Source organism: Ovis canadensis, chromosome 15, assembly GCF_042477335.2.
Source record: "Ovis canadensis isolate MfBH-ARS-UI-01 breed Bighorn chromosome 15, ARS-UI_OviCan_v2, whole genome shotgun sequence".
Lineage (NCBI taxonomy): Eukaryota > Metazoa > Chordata > Mammalia > Artiodactyla > Bovidae > Ovis > Ovis canadensis.
Genome location: NC_091259.1, coordinates 34,228,498 through 34,242,542, shown reverse-complemented (window position 1 = coordinate 34,242,542; position 14,045 = coordinate 34,228,498). Strand labels below are relative to the sequence as shown.

Genomic DNA, 14,045 nt, shown 5'->3' with positions numbered 1-14,045 from the left:
ATCTACGCATGGTTCTCAGACTTGCTCTTGTCCCAGGGCCTGAGATAGTATTACCCCCTCAACAAGCATTGTTTTGTCCTTTCGTCCTTTCTTATCTGTCCTCCTCTAATCTCTGACAACACTTGTCTCTACCCGTCAGTAGACACTTGATCACTATCACACATAGTATCTGCCCTGCAATTAAATGCTTCACCAGGTTCCCCCTATGTGTTGGCTTTTGTCTTATGGGTATGCCAGGCGCTGTGCTCACCAACTGACCGGCGCCAGCCGACGATCCCCGCCACTCTTGAGTGGGGCCATGTAACCAGTTCTCACCAGTGGACTGGCCAGGGCAGTAGAAGCTGGCACACCCCCTGCAGCTCTACCTGCCTCCCTGTGATAGCCTTGGACACCATGAGCAACAGAAGACGCAGCCCCAGAATGCAGCAGAGCCCCCTGGTCCCCGTCTGACCTTGCATAAACAATCAACAACATTTCTTATGCCAAGCCATTGAGATCTGGGGGTTTGTCACTGAAGGATATACCTTCCTCTACTAATTAAATCAGTTATTGCTGCTAACCCCAGTTCCGCCACTAGTGAACAGTCATTTTTCCACTTCTGGGCCTCAGTTTATTCACTTTTTTAAAAAGAGGCCATTAAAATGTCAACTGCTGTATATTTCACACTTGCTATATCCCAGGCCATGTACTGTGTGCTCTATAAGCATTAAAGCACTGACTGATGATGGCTGTGTGAGCTAGATCTCATTGTACTCTTGGAATGAGGAATCTGAGCCGGGGTGGCGCAGGGTGCAGGATGGCAGGCACCTCTTCCAGGGTTGCACAGCTACTAAGTGGTGATCTGAAGTCCGAACACAGCAGGCAAGCTGACCCCAGTGCCCCGTATTCTTACCACCATGCTTTATGACCACGCAAAATCCCTCAAGCACAAGTCTTCCAGAATATTAATACTGAGCCCTCACTCTCTGTTGGTATGCCTAACTTACAAATCAAATTGTAATTTATTTGAGAATAGAAGTGATGGGCTGTAGCAGCTCACAGACACGCCCTCCTCCTGAGCCTAGAACCCGGTGAACGTGGAGAAGGTGTCTCTCAAATCCTGCTTGAATTGAATTGCACAACTCTGAAGTCAACTGAGATAAACATATCTCCTGCTTGGCAAATCTGACTCCAACCGTGGGATCGCATTAGGACTAAGACAATGAAAACTAGAGTCATTCAGCCTGATGATTTGATATGTGTCCCTCATTCCTCTGGCATACAGCAGACGTGCAGCTGCTGTGGAAAAAGTCCTGGGCAGGCTGTGAATGCAAGTCACAGCCTCTGCTCGCTGCGAAATTACAGTCCTGCCAGAGAGTGAGCTTCACCTGAGAGCACTAAGGTGACGTGTACACAGAAGCATTGACCCCCAGGTTCCGGGGACTACTGCTCTCCACGACCAGCAATGTTAAACCCCTGTTTGTTTCTGGGAGGAAAGAAAACCCTAATCTGTGGCGTTTGCCCATTTCCACGGTGTAAAAACTCTTAGCATGGCTGATTGTTGTTTAGTCACCAAACCACGTCTGACTTTTTTGTGACCCCATGGACTGTCATCTGCCAGGCTCCTCTGTCTATGAGATTTCCCAGGCAAGAATATTGGAGTGGGTTGCCATTTCCTTCTCCAGGTGATCGTCCCAACCCAGGGATCAAACCAGTATATCCTGCATCTTCTGCTTTGGCAGGCAGAGTCTTTCCCACTGAGTCATCTGAGAAGTCCACCATGGCTGATTTCGAGCTACCAAAGGGATGCCATTGAATGCAGAGTTAGAAGAAGCACAGTGAATTCTGGAGATGTCTTCATGAGCAAGCTCCAACGCCTACTGCATACAACATGCAAAGGGTTCTTCCTTCCATCTCTATCGAGATATAAATCAAAGAGAGAATCATTTGGGAGCAAGTGGAATACAGATGAGCACTCAGAAACAACTGTCTCAGGGTTGAGGAATATTAGATACTAAGGCTATACATGAACTGTCCTTCTGTGTGTGAAGGTTTTTGAAGGCAGGGAGAGAGAACAGATTCTCATCTGTCTCAGCTGGTTTATGTCCAGGTATGCCTGCAGGCAAATGGCTGGACCAGGTGACCTCTAAATGTCACACTCAGCCTAAGGATTCTGTGATGCTGGCAGAATTTGCTCCTAGCTTTCTTCTGCCACTAGAGACATGCCAGGCTTTCTGGGGACCAGAGTCAGTAGTACCAGTATACCCAGTAGAATGCCATCAGCAAACATTCCCTGCAAAGTTGCTGACCTAGTCTTGAGCAGGTTAATCGTGGCCAGTGGGATGCTCAGCTGCCAGGGGAATTTCTAAGACTCTGGAGTCCACACTGCTGGAGAATGCAGACATACCAATGACAGCTCCTCACTCCTAAGGATGGCTAACGGGTCTCCCTATACTGGGCTTCTCTCCCAGGAAGCTCAGACCCTGGGAAAAATTCCCCAGTCCAGGCCCTGGCTAACTGCACCCTGCAAGGCTGGTCCAGCCCAGCCCATTGTCCTAGCTCAGCAGCCCCCGTGTCTGGCACAAGAGCCCTCCCCGCATATTTATTAATCTCAGGGCTCACAACTGTGGTCCAGAGTCTCTCCTGGGAGAGAGCAGATAATGTCACAGGCTCCTGGGACCTCACAATGACAGGAGACAGCAGTCTGCCAAGGAGGAGGGCGGATGTGGATGGGAGCTGTTCACTCCCCATACCCAGGAAGCTTCTAAAAGAGGCTGACTAAGCCTCTCTGCAATGAGCTCCCATGCGGAGGCACCACTTCCCCAGCTGGGAGAGTCTGGTGCCAAGGAAGGGCTCTGGTGAGACCTGTCCTACAGACTGCACACATTTCCAGAAGCAATCTAGAAGGGCCCAGAGTCTACTCCTGTTTCTAAGGGGTACGGCTCCTACATTAATGGCTTGTCATTCTGAAGTAACTGAGAAATAAAAAGATGGGTTAATTTTCCTCAGGTCAAGTCTCAGGACGCAGAGTCAAAAACAGAACCCAGCAAAATGGCCTGGCAAGCACCATTAACGCTTGAAACAGAGGCAGAATTAGATGCTCAAGTTCACAGCAAGCTGCTTATGAAGGCAGATTTAGGAATCAGGCCTTTGATCCGTGGTTCACCACTTACATGGGCCCTGGTAAATAATATTCAATACGAATGATGACCCACTGGAAGCATAGTTTTTCATGGAAGAGTCTATGGATTAATTCAGTGGCAGAAGAAAAGCTGGGCTCAGCAGTTGTCTGGCTTTTCCTCTGATTCTCTCCCCTACCTGATCAAAGACGAGCTTTTGTAAATGCCACACAAATTTTCCCCTGAGCCTGTCTCTCTCCTGCAATCTCGATTTCTCCCAGATACCTTAGTTCTACCATCTATCCATGCACCTATCACTTGTCCACTCATCCCTTCATTTGCCCATCACTCATCCATAAACCCACTCATTCATTTAATTACAATTTATTGAAATTCTACCATCAGAAATTCTGCAGGAAACTTGGGATGCTTTAGATTCTGTAGTGTTTAAAACCAGCAACCCTGGAGTCAGATTAACTGAGGTTACAATACAGACCCTGTCGGCTTTCTAGCTGTGTGGTCTTTAACCCTTTACTTGACCACCCAAATCCTTGGTTTCCCTATCTGTAAAATGGGAGTAATACTACTCTCTATTTAAGGTTATGCTGAATAGTAAAGAAAATACAGGGCTTCCCAGGTGTCACAATGATAGTCTGCCTATCAATACAAGAGATGGAAGAGATGTGGGTTCAGTCCCTGGGTCAGGAAGATCTCCTGGAATAGGAAATGGCAATCCACTCCATTATTCTTGCCTGGAAAGTTCCATGGACGTAGGAACCTGGAGGGCTACAAGCCACAGGGTTGCAAAGAGATGGACACAACTGAGCGCAAAGAGAATATATATGCGTATAAAATAGTACAGTCCCTGGAGACTAACAGTACTCAAGAGCCTGTCCTTACATGCTGCGGGAGAGAACAAGGGAGATGGGACGTAAACCTCGACTTAGGGAGCTTTGAGTCAGACTCCAGATCCACACTGGCGAGGTGGATCCTGACGACTGGAGGAGCCAGAACACTAGTTCCTCATCTCTCAGGCTGCTCCCATTTTCCGCTTGGCCATGGCTGTTCTGCACGTGTCAGATCAGCTAGACCAAATGAGCCTCATTCCCCAGAACTCCTCTCTGTGTGTTTCTGGTTAGACAAGCCACGAGATGCATTTTCCTTAAAGCGTTGGTGGGCGGACACAGAGCCACAGCCACGGTGGTTTTGATATTCAGAAGCTGGGACAGGAGATCTTTGGGTTCACTCGCTTATCTGCTCTTACCTCTCTTTGATGCTGGGCACCTTCCTCTGGGCCCTCCCTCAGCTCCTCCAACGACTGGATCCGGTAATTTTTTACCCCATCGTGAGAGCAGCCACCTTCGCTGTGGGTTACCTATTTCTTCACAACTGGAGGCCGCGAGAATGGGCATAGATTCCAGCTGGTCCATCCTTGCAGACTGCAGCTTTTCTTGGAAGTTCAATTTGTCCTTTCCCACATTATGTCTTTCTTCCCTTCATGGCTTCCCTGGTGCCTCCGACGGTAAAGAGTCCACCATGCAGGAGACACAGGTTTGATCCCTGGGTCAGGAAGAGCCCCTGGAGAAAGAAATGACAACCCACTCCAGTATTCTTGCCTGGAGAATTCCATGGAACGAGGAGCCTACTTGGGGCTGCAAAGATTTGGACACCAACGAGCTACTTTCATTTCCTTTCCCTTCGTGACTGCCTTCCTGTGGACATGAGGCTCCAGCATCAGATGAAATTTAGCAGCCTTACAGTGACTAAGCAGTTCCCACAATTGTGTAAGGTCCTACTCTTGTAACAAATCACTTAGACTTGTAGGTTGATAGATACATAAATAGATGGGGAGATAGAGATGCGTAGATACAAATGCATATATATGTATATATGTGCATCTATCTGTCTATAGGCATGTACATAAGTACATACATCAACGCATGTATGTGCACACACACACGCGCACCCCTCTTAATGGTCTACTTCTCTGGCTAACAACCATCATCTTTGAGAATCTTCTTTCACATAGCAGCCATGCCTACTAATACACCTCTCTCCTCCCCTGGGGGTGGGGAATATCTTCAGACTGATTCCTAGGACCCTGCAGAAGGAATTCTCAGCGAGAAATATTGCTTCATGCCTCCCCTCTTCCGTTGCTTGCCCACTCACCACCTCCTGGACAACCTTCCATTCTGGAGTCTCTTGACCTCTCTGTGGACTCTGGCTCCCTTATTTCCTGTCTTCTCTTGTCCTGCAGAGGAATAGCAATGGCAAAATTAGATCTTGAAAATGACTAGATATCCCTAGTGCTGGTCAACAGCTCCCCATTTATAGGAGCTACAGTGAGGCAAAAAGGCAGGGTGCCTCCTGAATAACGGCATCTCCGTCTTAGCCTTTTTCTCATTTTGCTTTACCCTCTGCCCCTTACTGGTCTCATCTGCTCTCCTATCTCACAGGTAACTATCTGTAGACTCAGGCCCTTGCGGGAGTTGTAGGTCTTTCGAGACTGGAACATTTCATTCATCCTCCACACCCATGGCCCACTCTCAGTCAGTCTGTCTTTGCGGCAGTGTTACTTCTGATCTGTTCAAGGCTCAGCTCATGGTACCAGTTACCAGGGCTAACAATATGGGCGCCATCTTTGACTCTCTGCCTGAGTTAGTGGCCCTCAGTATTCATGCATCATATCCAGTCAGAAGCCCACAGTCCTGCATGTTAATCTTCCCTCCTAATATCTCTCAGAGGCACTTATTTCTCTGCAGTCCCACTGCTAGACTAATTCAGGTCCCTAATTCAGACCTTCCTTCTCTCTCTTGTGTTTTATTTCAAAAGCTCCCCAACTGGTCTTCTCAATTCCTGCATGTCTCCAATTTTGTCCTTTGTAAATTCTGCTGCCAACTTAGTTCCCCTGAAATGTAACTGTTACCTTATTCTTCCTCTGATTAAAAGCTTTGAATTATCTCTCCATTTCCTAGTGAATTCATCCACAACTTCTTTCAAGAAGTTCAAGACCTCATACCATTTGACCCCAACCCACCCTTTCAGACTTCTTTTCCACTACTCTGCTGCGTGTGCCTGATACTTCCTCCCACCCAACTGAACTGTCCACCCTACACTGAAACTTCCTCTGTTTCTCTATCTCCCACCGCTGTGTTTCCAATCTCTTCCTATGAAATCTGACCCATTTTTCAAAGCCCACCTCAATTGCCCCCTCTTCAGAGAGTCATCTGAATCCTCCCAATTTGTCCCCCATAACACTGTGCCCTCCTGCAGGACCGTTCACCTCAACTTTCTGTCATGTTTATAAACCAGTCAGAACCGTGGTTCTCTTCATTTTTAGTCCCACAATGCATAAACGCTTGTTAGTTCGACCAAGCTGCTGCCCCCACCAAGCCTATACCCACTCAATCTCACTTCATATGTCAAGGTTGTCAATTTTATTACCAGGAAATCATCTGCATATTCCTGCCTGCTTTCCTCACCATGCTTTATACCTCAGATTAGAGGTAAGTTAGACTTTGGACTGGCTTTTAAATATCCCCAGCTGATTCTACTACTGCAGCCGATGCCTGTAACATTTATTTATAACTTTACAAAACTGGTCGTGGTTAAGATATATAAACCCGAAGGGGGCTCGTGCATTTCCAATACATTAAGGTATATTTAAAACATGCTGTGTCTTATCAGAGGCTTTAAAATACACATTACTGCAGGAGCTGGAAAGACAGGAGCAGGGTAATTGGCTAATGAGAATTCTGAACAGTGACTGGAAATATGGCAGAACTGCCCTTTGAGAACTGTGCTCGCACCTATTAATGAACTTTATCCAAGGCTCTAAAACACAGCCCTGTGTTTCAAACACAAGCCCAGGAGTCTGTGTGGCATGAATGCTGTTGCGTTAATTCACACCTAGTTATGGTGACTGGCACCAGCCATCAACACTGGTCAGAAGAAAGCTGCTGAGAAGCCCTTGAATAATTACTAAGGCTGGGTTTATATTATACCAGGTGCCAGGTGTTAATAAGGAAGAACGTGTTTTTCTAACTCAAAGCTTGTACGTATGTTAGCGGGGATGTGGGGATGTATGTGTTTACACGGTCACAATCATGCTTGAGCATGTGACTGTGGACACCACATTCTGCCATTTAGGAAGGACCAGGACGTAGTAGAAAGAAGGATGATGTGGAAAATCCAACAACTTTCCATCCTGGGACAGAACTATAGATGCCAGATAGAGCTTCCCATGGTTCACAGCCCTGCAGTGAATATTTCGATTAAGAGCAGTTCAAGTCTAAGCCGTGAGACTGTAAAGCTGGCCAACAGGTGACCTTGTATTGCAATGAACAGCCATTCCCTTCACATTAGGAGGGCAAATGGCAGCTTCCCACTGAGCCTCTGCAGTGATCATCCAGAGCATATTGCCGTGTGCACCTGCCTTATTGGGGTGCTGTTTGTTCAGCTTGCCAGCTTGCAATGAGTTCTCTGAATGCCCTCCTGTCATCTCTATGGGTGGCCTCCCCACTGCCTTGTTTGTACATCAGCCCAGTGCTTTGGTCACAGACCATTGGACTGAAGAGGACACTGGGCCAGTTCAATCAACTGTGCCCCATTGTTGCAAATCCCACTTCTCTACTGCTGATTACAAAACCTGTATCTCCATCCCATCTCTCTCCCTACAAGTTCATTTTTGTCCATGGTCCGCTGGACAGAGAGATCTACCTGATGTGCCTCAGGTAATAACTCATGCAACCAGTCCCAACATAACATATCCTTTTCCTTTAGTCTTAGATCTAAATACCTACGTCTGTTTAGCCATTTAGGCTCTTGACATGGATTCCTGCAACAGCATCCCGGCCCAGCTCCCTGGCTCCAGCCTCGTGTCCCTCGAGTCTGTCTTCCATGAGGGTTTAAGCACAGCTTTCCCTAAGGGTTATAACCTGAACATTAAAACCCATTCCCTTCATCAGGTCTCCCTAGCATTTATAAGCTCGCCTTTCAGGCGTCAGCCTACTCCTCTATGTTCTTACCCCCACTGTGTGCTTTGCCTTTCGATAACACAGGACTACTTCACTTTTTCCAGATGCTCTTTCACCATGAAGCCCTAGGCCTCTGAGACTGAATTTTCACATGATCCCTTCTTTATCTCTCCATTTGACTAATTCCATCTCAGCCTTTCAGACTCTGCACAGTTACCATCTCCTGGGAGACTTGCATGACTCCCAGGCCCCTAGAAGCTGACTAGGGGCCCTTTTTCTGTAGCCCGGTTACATCTCCATCATTGAACTAAGCACATTGTAATAGAATGATTTTTTTGTGTGGCTTTTCTGACCCAATAGACTGTTAGTAACTTGGGAATAGAGACTATATATATATAGTTCTTTCCCCTTTGTATCTTCAACCCTTGACAAATAGTTTTGAGTGAGTGTATTAATAAATGAATGGTGTGTGTGCATGTCAGAGATTGCTCCACAGCTATACGAGGGGAGAAAGAGCATATGTCAGTGAATATTTTTGAAGCCATTGGACTCCTTGAATCTTGATTTTAACCCTGGAGAGAACAGGAAGGAAGCAAGGTTATTTTTTTCAGTTTTATTGAAGACATAGTTGATGTATCACATTGTTTTATCCTAAGCTGTACAACATAATGATTTGCTGTACGTATATTTGCAAAATGATCACCATAGCAAGTTCAGTTAAGAGGCATCACCCCATATGGTTACAATTTTTTTCCTTATGGTGAGACCTCTTAAGATCTATTCTCTTAGCAACTTTCCAATATACAATAGAGATTATTAACTATAATAACCATGCTGTACATTACATCTCTAGGATATTTTTTACTTTATAACTAGAAATCTGTACGATCTGCTTCCCAGATGGCGCTACCAGTAAAGAATCTCCTGCCAATTCAGGAGAACCAGGACACACAGATTCGATCCCTGGGTCGGGAAGATCCCCTGGAGGAAGGCATGGCAACCCACTCCAGTATTCTTACCTGAAGCATTGCCTGAACCAAGCAGCCTGGCAAATTACAGTCCATAGGGTCGCAAAGAGTTGGACATGACTGAAGCTACTCTACACAAACACACACATGCCTTTTGATAACTTCCACCCATTCCCCCCACCTTCTACCCCTGCCCCTGGCAACTACCATTCCCTTCTCTGTCTCTACAAGTTTGGTTTCTTAGATTCCACATATAAGTGAGATCATACAATATTTGTCTTTCTCTGACTTATTTCACTTTACATAATGCCCTCAAGATTCATTCCTGTTGTCACAAATGGCAGGATTTTGGAAATTACTTTTCCTTGGCAATTCTGGAAATGGAGGCTTCTGACCATCTAAAAAGTAACCGGTTCCTTGTTCTGTGCTTGGTGCTACCCAGGCAAGACAGAGTTTCCTGTCTAGTGGGGCTGCAGGGAGCTGTGCAGAGAGTGGGATGTGGGAGAAGCCCAGGGCTGAGCTGACACAGGTCCCACCACTCACTCTGCCAGGGTGAAAGTGAAAATCACTTAATTGTGTCTGACTCTTTGCGACACCATTGACTATATAGTCCATGGAATTTTCCAGGCCAGAATACTGGAGTGGGTAGCCTTTCCTTTCTCCAGGGGATCTTCCTAATGCAGGGATTGAACCCAGGTCTCCCACATTGCAGGCGGATTCTTTAACAGCTGAGCCACAATGGAAGCCCAGGGTGGTGGTGGTTTAATTGCTAAGCCGTCCAACTCTTGGAACCTCATAGACTGTAGCCCACCAGGCTCCTCTGTCCATTGGATTTTCCAGGCAAGAATACTGGAGTGCATTGCCATTTGCTTCTCCAGGGGATCTTCCCGACCCAGACCTCCTACATTGCAGGCAGATTCTTTACCTATTGAGGAGCCACCAGGAATGTGCTCTGCCAGGAGCCCTTTGGCAAATTTCAGTACCTCCTTAGTTTCAGTTTCCTCATTTTGAGTTAGAGTAATAATTCTTGCCACTCAGGGTTGTTTTGAGAACTGAGTCAATGACTGTGATGACTTAGAACTGTACTCAGTAAATATTCAACAAGTAGCAGATGTTATCATGAATAGTAGTGTGACATCAATTTTAAAAATCACCAGCTCCTCCTCTAAGAACAATATCCTTGCATCAGTTTTCTCACCCTCCACACTTTAACACTTCAGATAATTCTATGTCTTGGGAGACTGTCTCTTGTGCTATAGGAAGTTTGGTGACATCTCTAGCCTCTACCCACCAGATGCTGGTAGCACTGTGTCCCCCTGGTCACCCAGTTATGATGACAAAAATATTTCCAGGCATTATCAATATCCCTTGAAAGCACAACTACCTCTAGGTGAGAAACACTGCTTTAAAGAGGGAGGTAACGTCTGTTGCTTTGATTTTGGGCCTCAGTTTCCCTATCTGTAAAGTAAGGAGAGCAATGACAAGTCTTCTGTTACCATGGGAAGCAGAAGGAAGATGGCCCCATTATAGAACCAGGAAAATGTCTACCATAAAGCTAAGCCAACTGAGCTATCAAAGTATTTGGTAGAAGCGGAGTGATCCCTGGGCATAGATGCAAAGGCACAGGACAGCAAGACAAGCAACTGGTAACAACAACAAAGGTCCGTATAGGCCATATAGTCAAAGCTGTAGTTTTTCCAGGAGTCAAATGAGAGTTGGACTATAAAGAAAAGCTGAGTGCCAGAAAATTGATGCTTTTGAACTGTGGTACTGGAGAAGACTCTTGAGAAATCAAACCAGTCAGTCCTAAAGGAAATTAACCCTGAATATTCATTGAAAGGAGTGATGCTGAAGCTGAAGCTCCAATACTTTGGCCTCCTGATGCAAAGAGCCAACTCATTGGAAAAGACCCTGATGCTGAGAAAAATTGAAGGCAGGAGGAGAAGGGGATGAGAGGATGAGATGGTTGGATGGCATCACCCACTCAATGGACATGAGTTTGAGCAACTCCAGGAGACGGTGAAAAGGATAAGGGAGCCTGGCATGATGCAGTCCATGGGGTCAAAAAGAGTCAGACACAGCTGAGGGACTGAACAATGACAACAACTCTAGTTAACTTGATTTTTTAGATTAGGTAAACTTTCAGCCAGAAGCACTTACATGCCACAAGCCAGAGGCCTGATATACAGCCATACCTCCCACAGCATTCCCAGCTGGTAGGAACAAGGGTACAGGAAGGTCTCCCTGTTCCATGCAGCATCATCCACTAGAAAACAAAAAAGGTACAGTAAGTGCCACTGAGCTCCTCCATTAATTGCTAAGTAAGGGGGGGGGGGGTGGAAAGAGAAGAATAAAGTGCTTTTACCTGCTCAGTTGGATAATTAAAAGCTGCCTGAAGCACTGCTAACCTTTTTCATTATGGCAGTGTTCATTATAGAGCCAGAAAGAATTAACTACACTGCATTATCAGATATCGAAAAATATTAATAGCAAAAGTGAGAAAGGGAAAGGAATTTTGGGCGAGTTAATTAAACCACACGTCCTCAATGACTTATTAAGTGACTGGTCGAGCTTCCTGGAGCTCGGTGAGTCCCAGAGAGCTTGCAATGTGCCCCTGGCTCCTCAGGAAATGAGTTTTCAGCCCGTGAAGCTGTATTTTTTTTTTTTTAATCCTCTATTGCAAATTTTTCTTTCTTTCTTTCCAAATCTCACCAAGTGTGTCAAGTCTTGGATGGGGACCGTCTTGGAGCCAATAGCAACGGGAGCTCATTGAGAGCTCATAAAGGTCACTACTTCGGAACTGCTTCGCAAGCCAGTTCACTGCATTGTTCGGCAAAACGCTTTCAGCTCTTCTGTAACTGAACAGGTGAGAACAGCTTATAATGAGGTCCCTTTGCTGCTTCTGTAACCAAAGCCCATGAATGAGTTCAAGACAGGCCCGCCTCACCTATCGGATTCCCTTCTACAAGACACAGTGCTACAGCCTGGCACAGTGCATGGAGTTGGGATGGGACCCTGGGGCCTTGAGAGCTGCTTAGAGTAAGTGTGCCACTATTGACTCCAGAAAAATTGGAGCAGCCAATAGTTTCATGGAGCAGTACATGTTAGGGCCCTGCGCAGTGGCAGAAAGTCCTGCCGAGCAAGGACCATTGTACTAGGAAATCTTTGGGGCATTGAGATGGCATCCTCTGCAGTTTAAATGCTTATTACAGAAAGGCATACCTATGACACCGTTCTCCATGGAGCTCTTTGAATGAGCACAACTGACATGACAGTACGGGGTAAAGATAGTACATGTGCAGAGAAAACATCTCTGATGGCACAGGGAACAAGAAAGGGAATAAAAGCATTTTCATTTAGCAAAAAGCAAAAATTGATGATGAAGAAAATGTAGTATTGATTTCTTTTTTCTTCCTGCTGGCACTGGAGCTTTCAATGAAGTCATAGAACAACTGGGACTCCAACTTTAGTCCTGCTTCAGCCTAATCTTGTTTTAAGAGTCTAGTTTGCATGATTACTGGAGACAGGAAGAAGGTTCTCTTTTAGCAGAGTGAGGGTATCTTTACTCCAACATGCCATCGTGACAATCAGACATTGTTCGGTTGACTCCCATCCTGCCCTTGACTCTGGGCCATACCTTGGCCTCAGTATGCGCTGCTCAGAAACTCAGCAAACAGTGCCACTCGCCCACGGAAGAGCTTTCTAGGAAGTGGGTGTGAGCGATGGTTTACCAAGCTGCAGCCTAAATGGTTCATGGGGACAGGAAAGCTTCAGCTTATACATGAAAGAAAACGAAAATGGCTACAGGGGCAGGAACAAAATGTTGGGTGCAATCAATTAAGTCTTTGACATGGGCCCAATGCTCATGTCTCTTCCTGACCATTATTAAGAGCTATGTTTGCACAGATAGCTTCTTGCATTTTTCCAGCCCACTGTTTGTTTGTTTTCATTTCTTTTACTGAAGTATAGTTGATTTACAATGTTATGTTGATTTCTGCTATACAACCAAGTGATTTAGTTATACGTCTACATACATTGTTTTTCATATCCTTTTCCATGATGGTTTATCACAGGATACTGACCACAGTTTCCTGCGCTATATAGTAGGACCTTGCTGTTTATCCGTTCTTTATATAATAGCTTGCATATGCTAACCTGAAACGCCCCTTCCATCCCTGCACTACCCCACTGCCCCTTTGGCAACCACCAACCTGTTCTCTATGTCTGTGAATCTGTTTCTGTTTCATGGATAGCTTCATTCATGCCATATTTTATACTCCACATATAAGTAATATCGTAGGGGGTCTGTCTTTCTCTGTTTGACTTACTTCACTTAGTACGAGCGTCTCTAGGCCCATCCATGTTGCTGCCAATGGCGTGATTTCCTTCTTTTTTATCAGCCCACTATTTCTAAGCTACAGGCAATGAAGGCTCAAGATGTTCATCAACAGTGTCTTCTCCCTGTTAAATAGGTTGTAGATGGAAAGTATTGAGAACAGTGCCTGGCACTTAGTAAGCACTCAATAAACATTATTGATTCTTCAACATCCTGTATCTTTATCTGGAACTTTTCATGACCTTTCACTATCTTGAGATACTCTGAAAGAAGAAATCTAAAGATTACACAGAGCAGGATATGAACACTGAATTCTGACAGATTCTTCAGAGGCAGATTTCTGTATGGAATGACACAGGCATATTCCCCATATTGGCAAGAGTCTTAATTTTCTGGTTTCTAATCTATCCTTCTGGGGGTGTGCGGAGTGAAGAAGCTAAGAATCACGTGTAAGTGATTTCCAGATTTGAGATCAGGGTTAAAGTGAGTCACCTCCGTGGATTTGAGCCATTCCACAGGGTCTCTGACCACTCTACCTTTTTCTAAGGAATGAACATAAAGATGGACTCCTTTACTCAAAGGTCAAGTGAAATCATTTGGCTTAGGACTGTGTGAGAAAACTTTAGAATTCAGTGACTTAGAGCTTGAAAGTGAAAGTGAAAGTTTC

The 14,045-nt window shown here is 45.6% G+C and overlaps 1 long non-coding RNA gene across 1 annotated transcript; it reads right to left on the bottom strand.

The window, feature by feature from the left end:
* Positions 1–4,368: 4,368 nt before the first annotated feature.
* On the bottom strand, positions 4,369–13,497 carry LOC138420507 (uncharacterized). The gene is made up of 4 exons (XR_011249239.1): positions 13,371–13,497; positions 11,203–11,308; positions 5,268–5,349; positions 4,369–4,676 (listed from the first exon to the last, which is right to left on the bottom strand). It is a non-coding gene; the product is annotated as an uncharacterized lncRNA (long non-coding RNA).
* Positions 13,498–14,045: the final 548 nt, after the last annotated feature.